Source organism: Dromaius novaehollandiae, chromosome W, assembly GCF_036370855.1.
Source record: "Dromaius novaehollandiae isolate bDroNov1 chromosome W, bDroNov1.hap1, whole genome shotgun sequence".
Lineage (NCBI taxonomy): Eukaryota > Metazoa > Chordata > Aves > Casuariiformes > Dromaiidae > Dromaius > Dromaius novaehollandiae.
The window spans coordinates 20156817-20168025 of record NC_088130.1 but is presented as its reverse complement, the minus strand read 5'-3'; the positions used below and the strand labels follow the sequence as shown (position 1 = coordinate 20168025).

The 11209-nt window shown below is 45.0% G+C and overlaps 1 protein-coding gene across 7 annotated transcripts in view; it reads left to right on the top strand.

The window, feature by feature from the left end:
- The first annotated feature begins 1268 nt into the window (after positions 1 to 1268).
- The window catches only part of LOC135323468 (semaphorin-4D-like), a 104356-nt gene continuing 94415 nt past the window's right edge, over positions 1269 to 11209 (top strand). For 4 of the 7 annotated variants that reach the window (XM_064499821.1, XM_064499820.1, XM_064499819.1 and 1 more), the window contains exon 1: positions 1269 to 1406. The gene's annotated coding sequence lies outside the window, so the exon portion shown is untranslated. Of the gene's footprint in view, positions 1407 to 1766; positions 1895 to 1954; positions 2029 to 11209 lie in introns of those variants that run through there. The other 3 variants (XM_064499817.1, XM_064499815.1, XM_064499816.1) reach the window with 3 other exon arrangements.

Below are 11209 nucleotides of genomic sequence, written 5' to 3'. Positions count from 1 at the left end.
GATATCACCTTTTCCACCACGGTAAAGAAATCAGTCATCCATGCCTACAGTGCTGGTTCATCTCCTTCACCAGAACAAGTCATCGCAGGCGCACATGAACACGAGGGAAATCAATAACTCATCAGTGACTCAGCACAAGCATCCTGGGTGAAATCTCTATAGTCACTGACCTATTTTCTCTTTTATGCCAAGCTGTTCCTCCTTTAACATTACAAGGCAGTCACCTAAGCAGGCCTACGCTTTGAGGCACAGTAATTCCAATAATGTTTGCTTTTAATATAAATCATTCATATTTTGGCAGTGCCGAGAGGTTGCATACTGGATTTGATTCGTGTTGCGGTTTGCAATGAGGCTGCCGCTGCCTGGATCTGTCTCGCTGGAGACAAGATACAGCAGGGCAATGTGACAAATAGCAGTAGGTACAAGGAAGTGAGGTAGCTATTGCATGACCCGGTGGTTTGTGGAGGCACCAAATCTGCTTTCCGTAGAAGCGCATTAATGTATTTTCAAGCGACACAGCACTAAATCATTAGCGAGGAGCTGGTTTGCTTATACCATTACCATAGCTGTCATCAAGTGGGCGTCATGTAGCTGCTGTGCTCCTCTCCGGCCTAATGGGAGCCTTTGGAGGACCTGGAGTTAGTGGGAAGCTTCAGAGCTCGGGGGAAAGGGAAAAGCAGACAGGTTACAGAGAAAAGCTGACGAGTGTGAAGCCATTCCTGCTCGGCTGCGGGGCGCCGGGGAGCGGCGGGGGCTGCTCGAGGTGCAGGCGCGGGCTGGCGGGGGAAGCCAGCGGCGGAGCGGGGTCCGGCAGCTGCCCCCGCCCCGGGGAGCCGGGGGCACAGCCTCCTCGGCACAGCCCCGCCGGCACGGGGTGCCCCCCGGGGCGAGCGCCCCGCCGCACAGCCCGGCCCAGCCCGGCCCCCCTCTGCGGGGCCGCCGCGGGGCCGGGGCGCGCGCGGGGGCCGCAACGGCCGGGGGGCCGCAACGGTCGGGGGCGGGGGGCCGCAACGGCCGGGCCGCGCGGGGCCGTCGAGCCCCTCCCTGCGCGGCGGGGAAGCGGCGCTGCTCGGGCCGAGCCCCCACCCTGCCGGGGGGGATGGGCCTCCCCGCCGCGGCCCCCCGGCCCCCCCCCGCGCCGCGCCGCTCCCCGCGGCAGCGCCCTCCCGCCTCCGGCGCCGGCCGCCATACTGCGGGGCAACCCAAACTTGTTACACACTGGCACCAACTCCTCCTCCTCCTCCTCCTCCTCCTCCTCCCCCCGCCGCCGCCGCCGCCCTGCCCCCGCCCCGCGCTCGCCGCCGCGGCGCAGGGAGGAGGGGGCGGCCGCTGCCCACCCTGCCCCGCGAAGGCGCCGAGGCGGGGGCGAGGCGAGGCGGGCGCCGGCAGCCCCTCCGCGGCAGCAGGTAGGTGCTGCCGCCCGGCGCCAGGCGCCGCCGCCGCGGGGACGACCAGGAGGAAGAGGAGGCGGAGGCAGAGCCGCCGCCGCCGCCTCGGGGGCGAGTGTCTGGGCTGCGCGTGCTGCCGCGGCGCCGCCGGGGGCCTGCCGGTGCGCGGCGCCGCGGGAGCGGGCTCGGCGGGGGACGGGCGGGCGCTGCGGCGCGCACCTGCGGCGCCGGGCCGGGCCGGGCCGCCGCGGGGCTCCGCGGGGCCGGGGCGCAGCGCGGCGCGCCCGCTTTGTTCGGGGCGCGGCGGCGGCGGCGGCGGGGAGGGGCGCGGGCGGCGGCTCCGCGGAGCCCTGCGGAGCCCCGCGCGGGCGGCCCCGGCCGCGGCGAGGCGGAGAGGTGCGGCACGGCCGGGCTCCTGCATTTCTCATTAGCCCCCATTATAAATCCGGCTGGAGTCGGACGAAGAGGAGGAGCCTCTCCCTCAACAAATGAGTGAGAGCTGACAGGTTTATAAATGTGTATTTATTTATTTCTTTTTTTTTCCCCTCCCCCGTGAAGCCGTGCCGGCTCTCCGGCCGCGCTGCCCTGAGCTCGGCGCGGAGCGCAGCCGCCGGGCGGGCTGGCCCGCCGGAGCCGCCAGGTCTGTGCGCGCCGTTCTGGTTTTTAAATCCTGGTTACAGCCTTACTGGGGGGGTTTGTTACTCTAAATAGCGAGGGGAGTGCGTTTGGCCTGCGCTGCACCTGCTGTAGCAGTTTGGCTGCAGTGTTGAACCTCTTGGTGCCTTGCCAGTGTAAGCATGTAAAGGATATTTGAGCTGGCTGCTGCTTTTTGGTAAATATGGATGTGAGACATTTTCATTCAGCTGGGAAGTGACTTGGTTATTTCGAAGTGCCAGGCAGCCTACAAATTGCAATTAAAGTATCTTGGCACTTCAATAAAGACTTTGTCCATTTGGAAACTCAGTCTTTTATTAAGCGAATAGCAGGACTGTACTGGATGCTTGCTGTTTGGAAACTGGCTGCATATGTTTTGAGGAGCTATTATAAGTTGTTTTATTTTTCAGCTGTCAGGAGAGTTTAAATCAGGTCTGTGTAGAGGTGCTGAGTTTGCAGGAGATGGGTGAAGTGACTTAAGAGTTCCTTGTCTGTTCCTGTTTGCCCTCAAGCTAATTATAAGTGGATGTCGTCTCTGCTGTTTCACCGAGGTGCGGGCCATTTGCTAATGTTTTCTGAATATATGAAACCGTGCAGCTTCAGTGTTTAAGGGCTCTCCATGAAGAGAAGGCATTGAATGTAACTTTAGTGCTGCAGCTTTTTTCTATTATGTGACTGCCATCAAAAGGGAGGGGAGAAGGAACTTGGGCCTGCCCCGAAATGGGGGTGAACCTGATAGTCCTGTAGTCTGAACAGCTTTTTCATGTGTGCCTCTTGGTTTTGTGCAGAAATATTGTCCTGTTCTCTTGCCTCCTGTCTTTATTGTCATATACCTCTAGCAAGGAGGTACTTTAGCTGAGAAATGTGAAGCGTCTCCTTTAAGTCAGTAGACCCAAGTAGTTCTAATATGCTCTGGAAATCAATATGGTAGTAAAGTCTCAATTTTTTTAATTAAAATTCTTACAGACATTAGCTGTAGGCTGTTTCTACTTTACGACCATTGAGGTCAGAAGTAGCCATTGATCTCATACTAACTTCTGGATACCTTATTTCTTAGAGACCTGTTTAATGACTTCTTTTATTAGAAAGAAGGCAAACTTAGGCAATTATACAAGTGTACCTAAACAAAATTCTGTTGACTTTGTGGCTGCGCAGATGTAGATCATTTATGTGGAGGCTGTTCCGGAGCGAGAGTATCATTTACAAACCCAGTCAGAATGAGGCATTGTAGTACGAGTAGCTCATGTAGGGCAAAACTCTGCGCTTAGCACGCTCTGTTCGTACACTTCCCCGCACAGCGTAGTGTGAAGTTATGTGGGATGAGCAGGTTATGGACAGGAACTCTGTAATTCAGGTAGCAGAGTTGTGGTGCAGGTGACTCCACAGTACGTGAAAGGAATGGAAAACAAATGAGTGGCGAGGAAATAGGTTTCTACATGTGTGATGGTAAGGGAGAAAAAAAGCAAGTTTTGCAAATGTATAGCTGCACTGACAGATGAAGTCTATCTCTATTGGGATTTCTTGGCCTAGAGAGCAAATAATTCACCCCTGGTTCCCCCCAAAAGCAATTATTCTTTGTACACTTAGACTTTGCGATGGTCAAGGATTGCTACAGAGTGTGTTTACAAAAGGCTGCTTGCAGTCATGCCTACCAAAATAGGTCCATGCCTGTCTTTAAGAAACAAAAGTCATAGTAGCTGACAGGGAGCACACAAAGAATGAAGCATTTGATTTCAGTGTTTGGTGTGAATGGGTTTATTTCACAATAGTAAGACTGGTTCATAGATCTTCTGGATGGTATAGGTGCAGATGTGCCTGGAGATTTACTTTAATTTACTATGTTGCCCTTGCTTTGCTAGTGTTATCCTCCCGCAATATAAACAGCTGTTACATTAAACACTTCATAACCTTTTGTTAACCTGCTTGCACTGATACAGCTGTGCACTGCCAAAACAGTGTGGCTTTATATCACTTAGAGGTCCGGCAAGAATGGCTGTCTGCGAGATGATCCAGTTGCCCTGCCACTTTCACTAGTTGCCCCACTTTGTGAGTGGTTGAACTTCAGAGTTACCCTCTTTATGCAACATCTTATTGGGAAGGCTTTGGAGACCTGTTTAGAGGATGTGTAAACTGCTGAGGGCCACCTGGCTGGAGTTGCAGGTTGCAGTCTTCTCACGCTGCTGCTTTTGCGCTCACTCATGCAACCACCGTTTTTCTCTCTCTTGCCACCCTCTTAAGTGGTGCATGTATCATGAACGTTATATTGTAAAATATATTGCCTTACGTGTTCTATTGCAGTTGAAATAAATGCAGGTCTCTTTCAGCTGTGCCACAATTAATTCTTGATCTGGACTGCTGTCATTAGATGTAATACTTATGTACACCATATAGTTTGCAAAAGGTCGTGGGTAAATTAGTAGATGCTTGTGCTTTACTTTTGCTGGATCTTCTAAAGATTCAAATTACTCTATGTTTTAAATGAGTTAAAAAGGAATTGCTGAAGGTACATGACCACCGAAGTGTTATTTTTGAATAGATGCTCATCTATCAGGCTTCCTACTGAACTAAAATTTAATTACTTCTAGATATGACTGAGGGAACTTTTCACAATGGTTCATTTTTGGAAAGATACATGAAACATAGTAATGTATTCTGGGTAGCATGTAATAATGAGGATAGAGACTTAAATGTGACAGCAAAAAGTAGAGCAGAGCATAAGCTTCCCTGATGTATTTAGTATCTTTTGAAAGTTCTTTTTGTTCACTTGTACGTAAATGATTTTATTGGAAGTTTTTCAAATGACAATTCAGATTTTCATTGCTGTGATAATATTAAACCGTTTTCACGCATTCTCTGTTGTGCCTAGTACGCAGCTGCTGTGTGCTGTGGTCAGCTAGCTAGAGAAGGATGTGCCTGGTTGGGAGGCTGTATAATAAATAAGGCACTGGTAAATGCTTCTGGCTGCTATATTTGATTTTCTTTCTCTGAAGCTCTCCCGCCCCCCTTTCTAACTTGTTGTTTCTCTGCTGGTAAAGAAGCGTTTCATAAGGCCTCCCCCATCTGACCTGGCCTAGCCCTGTGATTGAAGTGTCTAAGTACATAGATGAAGTGTATCAAAAATAGCAGAGGGTCCCTCTTGCTTTAGTGGGGCCTTGAGTTTTAGGAGGGTGGAGTGGCTGCAGAGTTGTTTTTCAGTGTAGCACATGTCTTGTTGGCATAGTAGGAGGAGCCTGCGAATGCCAAAAGGATGCTGCAGCTTACACTTGGAGGGTTAACTCTCCTGTGTGCTGGTGTAACTGCACACGTGGGTTACGTGTCTCAGCTGCATGGAAGCTGTTTCAGTTGTTTGTCCTCTCATAGGAGGGTTTCGTCGTTGTTTTTCAGATGAGTTGAAGAAAGCAGAGAATTAAAGTGACTTCTTCTTTTCATACAACTGGTTAGTTACAGACCAAAAAGTAGAACCGAGTATTTGAGACTACGCTCTGTTACACACTAATGCGTACCATCTTTCTTGATGGAGAAGCTACAAGTCTTGCTATTTAGAATTGGCTAAATAGGGTATTGTATTTAATTGTGTTCTGGCAAAAAAACCCCTTGTATTCTGTCTTTTATGTATGTGGAAAGTTTAAACTATGCAAAAGGTTATTTAGCTGTCTCAATAGTTGTATTATTGTAGCTTATCTAGGAGGGTGTTTTGCTCCGTTCTTATTTACCTCAAGTGTCCAGAATCCTCTTTGCCTGCCTCTTCTCCCCCCACACCATGCCAAGCTGTACTGCAGCAAGCTTCTGATAGTGTGAGCAGGTTTCTGAAAATGGCATGAATAAAAAAGAAGAAACTTACTTCAGTAAGTTAAGCACTTTTTATGAGGGGCTAGAGGGAGAACAGTCAAATAGCACCAAGGTAGGAAAGAAGCTTTTTTTTTTTTTGAGTGAGAGGACATGCATATTGTTTGCATACAGTACTGCGATTGTGACACTTCTGACACTAAGTGTTTTAAAGCACAAAACAACAGACTTCTCTACCTCAAGAATATGTTCTTATGCTACCTGAGGAGGAAAAGAAAAACATTTGGACTATAGATATAAGCAGATAAAGGACTTTTCTAAGGACAATAAAAAAGCTTAAATGAACCCCATGTATCAAGTTCAAACAGGTGTCTTAATATAGCAATAATAACCATCTTTCTGTCTTTCCCTCTCTTCCACTCATTTCTTTTCCCCTTTTGGTTTGTGTGCAGCAGTGAACTTGTTATCTACTAGGCATTTTCTGCAGTGATCCTCTTAAAAAATTAGTATTAGCCTATATATGAGCCAAGCCAAAGAGGATTGAACATCGTGCAGCAAAATTAGTACCTGTTGGCCTCATTGCAAGGACAAGTAAGATCTGCAGGTTGTTTCAGTTGCTCACTCTCTCCTACAAGTGCTTTTGGCACTGTAACATGGCATGGGCTTGAAAGGAGAAAAGGTGATTGTGCATTATGAGGAACTTGATTTGTGTGTTGACATGCACTGTTGTGCATGCTGAGTAGATGTGGACATTACTGAGTAGTTATATGAAAGAGAGTAGGGAATATATGGAATTAGCCAACTGGAAAATCTTGGTGTCCTTAACGCTTTTCATTGCTGAATTGAGCTGAGGGGCAGAAGAAAAAATGCAAAATCGAGGAGAATTTATAGAGCTATGCATTTCTGTTTGGAAAGCAGGCAGGAGGGTAGAAACTTCTGCAAACTGCTTAGGGTACTTAGCTCTTCCCTGGTTTGCAGGAGAGAGACTAGTGGGTGGCTGGCAGCTTCGGCAGGTCTAAGGCTACTGCAGCGAGCTGATCCAGGACGGGGAGCTTGTTGTTCTTGTGCACTTGAATATGGCCTCCCAGATCTATACATATTTGCTTGGATTGCATAATGGCAGAGAGGGAGGAAAGGGGGGGGGGGAATGAATAAAACATGATTATAGTTGTTGTTTTGTTTAAAAGTAGTGTTCAAGGGCAGGCTTTAACTGTCTTTCTCCTATGTTTTTTCCCCTCCCTATATATAAAGCAGGCATTCTTCTTGCCCCAAGTGATTGCATTTTATATGTATATGTTCAATTGTGTCTGTTTTTTTCTTAAACAAGTGATTCTCTATGGATTTTGTCACTGTATATACAAAGCTGTGCATAGAAAAGTGGAGGCTAACATCTTAAAAGTCTTCTTTCTCATTTCCACTGAAAGAGATAATGTTCTGTAGTTGTTTGTGAGCAGAAAAACAATGCATGATGTAGGAGAGACGTAGAGATGTGAAAGGTCTTGGATTTATACTTGAGTTTTTGCTCATTCTAAATTTGTTACGTGTTGGGAGAATGGAACAATACAGACTTCTTTTAAGTGAGCTATGAATTTATGTCATAAATCAGGTGCCTGAGGTTGTGTTTGGCTTTGCTTTGCTTTGCTGTAGTTGTACTCCCAGGCCTGAAATACTTAAGGGGCTAGCTGTTTCTTACATTGTTTAGCAAAAAATAAGCTGGTCAAAGTTTGCATGAGGGCATGTTAAATTTGGTAATTTCTCTCTATAAAATGCATTATTATAATTAACCAGTTTGCAAGTCATCTCTTGTGATACGAGGAAAGAATAAGCACAATGCTTGCCTGAAGTACTCGGAGGAACCGGACAATAGATTGCACTCACTCATCTGAACTTTGTCACAGGTTTTGCAGAAATAACTAACTGTGATTGTTTTGCTGCTGAATCTTTTTAATGTTCCAAATGGTGATACTGCTTTTTGTAACTGTGATAATCTGAGGATGTAAATAAGACAAAGTTTGTGGAGACAGGTAATACCTTTTACTGGACCAGTTGATATAAAAGGGAAAGTTTTTTTGATATAATTGGGGAAGGCAGACTTTCGTGCATTCGATCTCTTTTTTCAACCTGATCTAATAAAATATTTATTACCCTTCCCTGTTAGCCCCATCTTGGATTTTCCTAGTAGGTTCTGTAATTCAAACGTTCCAGACATTTTAGTGTGAGTTGGGAGATGTTTCTCTGCGTAAATCTGTATTTAATTTGAGTATGGTAAGAATCGTTTGCAAAGCATTTAGAAACAGAGGCATGTTGTGCCTGCACAAGTTAATAATCAGTGGCCCTGACCTTGCGAGCAAGTCCGCGCGGGTGCGTTTGGGGATGTGCCTGCGGAGGTTTACCTGCAGCGTAGGGGCCTTGCACAAGCCTCCTGTCCTGACTGCTCCAAAAAAAGTTGCTGTAATAACAGAGCAAAACAAAAACCATGTGTGTAGAGGAAGGTAAGTTTTTAAGTGTGAGAACTGGCTAAATCAGCTGAAGTTCCCTGGCATGCCTTGGCCACAGATCTCTTTGTAGTTCGCCATTTTGCATGCAGGAGTCTGTGAAAGCAGTGTGGTGCCCTCAGATTTAAGTCATCTTTCCTTTTTTTCTGCTGCCACACTGTTTTCTTTTTCACTAACACAATGTGTAAATTGACTGGAGGCAAAAAAAACTTACGCATTCCAGTTTTCACTCAGCAATTGCCTAATTGCTCAGGATTTGCTAAAGAGGCATACATATGCACACGCAGATCCCCTTCCGTTTTTCTCTGTAAAGGTACCCTACCTGAAGGATCTGTTTGTCAGAAAACTAGTCCTCTCTCACAGCAGAACCTTAGGGGTGAAGAAAATAAATACTTCTGATAGAATCGATCAAACAAAAATGCAGATCCGCTGAAAAGTATCTTTGTCTTTTGCTCATGGGGAAGAATTCTGTTAGTTTTATTTTCTGTGAAAATCTATGTCTTATTTAGTTGAGAGAATGGCTTTTTTTCTTGAAATTAGTGAGTTTTTAAAAATCTACACTTACGTGTTTAAATGCATGGCCCTACTGAAACAGATTTACTACTCAGTTGAATGTGACCAAGTTTTTACTCCAAGTGTCATTGAAATTGATAAACTGCTTCAAGAGGTTATCTTGATCATCTGCTGGGTGAGTGAGATGCATATTGGCATTTAACTCCTCCTGCACAGGAATTAGTTTTGAAGGGATTGTGTGATAAATATGTGAGATAAGTCTTTTTGCAGGCTTGGGAGCTTTTGTTTTGATGAAATTGTATCTCCAAAAAGAATTAAGTAATTAGAAACATAAATATATGTATGCATTTACAGCATACTCAATTGTTTAAAATACTTGACTAGTTATTGTCAGGAGGGAGAGATGCTAGAGAAATTGTTTTGTTCTCAAATACACAAACAGATAAAGTAACCCTAAATGCATTTTAAATCTTGAATATTTTGTATGTCTGAGGAATTTCTGCTTGCAGTGGCAGAGGATGTATACAGTAGATGTGTTTGTATGGTTATATGAATTAAATGCATACATATCTAGAGTTAAAATAAGTATTTTCTCGCAGTATGGAGATGCTGTTGTGGAGATATACTCAAATGATTGAATTTGCGTATCTAAAATCGATTTTTTTTTTGAAGGCTTTGCTTACATTTGCCCTGAAATAGGCCTTCCATGTGCATAGACTGATTGTGCGTCAAATGATACATGCTGATATTCAGGAATTCCACTGAGGTTTTAAAGAACTTCTTTTTCCTGCTTTAGCGCTGACGGTCACAAGGGGAAAAAGTAACCATTATTCAGAGCGTGTCTTCTGTTCTTTAATTTAATTGTTGGCTTTTATGAGAGTTCAGTTCCTGTAGCTGCATGTCTGCCTCTGCTTTCTTTTTTCATAGCTATGTCTTTATTGTGTAGGATAGGATGCAAATTTATTTGATTTTAATTGCTTTGGAAAAAGAAATTAATAGGTTCTGAAATGATGCTTTTGCTCAGATGAAGCATCTCAGAGCATTTGTACTGTCAGGTTTCTGTTTAGTGTTTGTGCAGAATATTGGACACACTTGAGATCAATTTGCCATTGTATAAAAGATAGTGTTGAAATGGATTTGGGAGAGTGTTGGGAGGGAAGGGGAGAGTGCAGGGGAAAATGGCTTGAGCAGAAGTAGTTAATGCTTGCCTATGGAAGGTGAATGGAATCAGCTGTGATAATTTCTGTGCAGTAAATGGGCTTGGGGAGTCAAAGGTGTTAATGTGACCCTGTCATTACACAGCACTCAATGGTAAAGGAAGCTTTGAGGTTCCCACAGAGAGATCTTGGCCTGCATATTTCCATGGCAACTGCCATCATTTAAACATTTATAACCTTTGATTAAAGATACAAAAAAGAGGGGAAAACCTTTTAAACATTACAAATGTAAAGCTTTAACTAGGTCTTTCATTTTAACAATATCCCTTATTTACATTCCTTAGAGTGTAGAGGTTTATAAGGAACACAGCTGTCCCTTCCCCATTTGGTAGACTTTGAGATGACATTTCAGGGCAAATGCAGGGTTTGGGAGATAGCAATCTGACTTTGATCATAGCTGCACTGACATAACTTCACTGATGTAGTTGCTATTTATTTACATTAGTGTATTTTACACCAAAATTATACTTGCAGGCAATTATGCAAGGAGATTTGTCTCTCTGATAAAGGGCTTTAAAGAAAATAGCTATTTTTGTGTTGAAGAGAACTTAGTTTTAAAGAACAACACCATCAAATACACCCTAAATTATAGTCTCTTGAGCTGTGAAATGGCTGATACACAAAAGTCTAAAGCTAGTGTGAAGACTAGCTGTTACTGCTGTAACTGAGGCTTGTTGCTAACTTGCAAACTGTGTAGAAGGGCATGTTTATGCTTGGTGTATCATCTCTTCCCTCCCTCCTCTCCCCTGCGTGCATGTTCCTTAAAGTATTTCACTTCATGCTATGATGGCCATGTAGCTTTGGAAGAAATGGTGTCCATTCAGGTCAGGTACCCTCAAGTGTAATGCTCGGGTGCTGCATTATATGCTTTCTGGGAATTTGTCGCTGCTGGAAAGCAATGGAATTTCAGGGGCAAATTGAAACATTTTCCATTGTATTTTTGTGGGTTTTCTTTCTTTTTATTCCTACTTTCTGCCACATACCACCATTTTCAAATTATTACTGGGGAACTAGAGGAAATACTGAAGGTGATAGTGGATTTCATGGATATGCTATTTAAAAATATTGATTAATGTTAGGACTAGGGCAGTGGGAACTTTGAAGAGGGCTGAAATCAGCTGTATTTCTTCTGTACCTTTACTTTGGGCAACTAAAA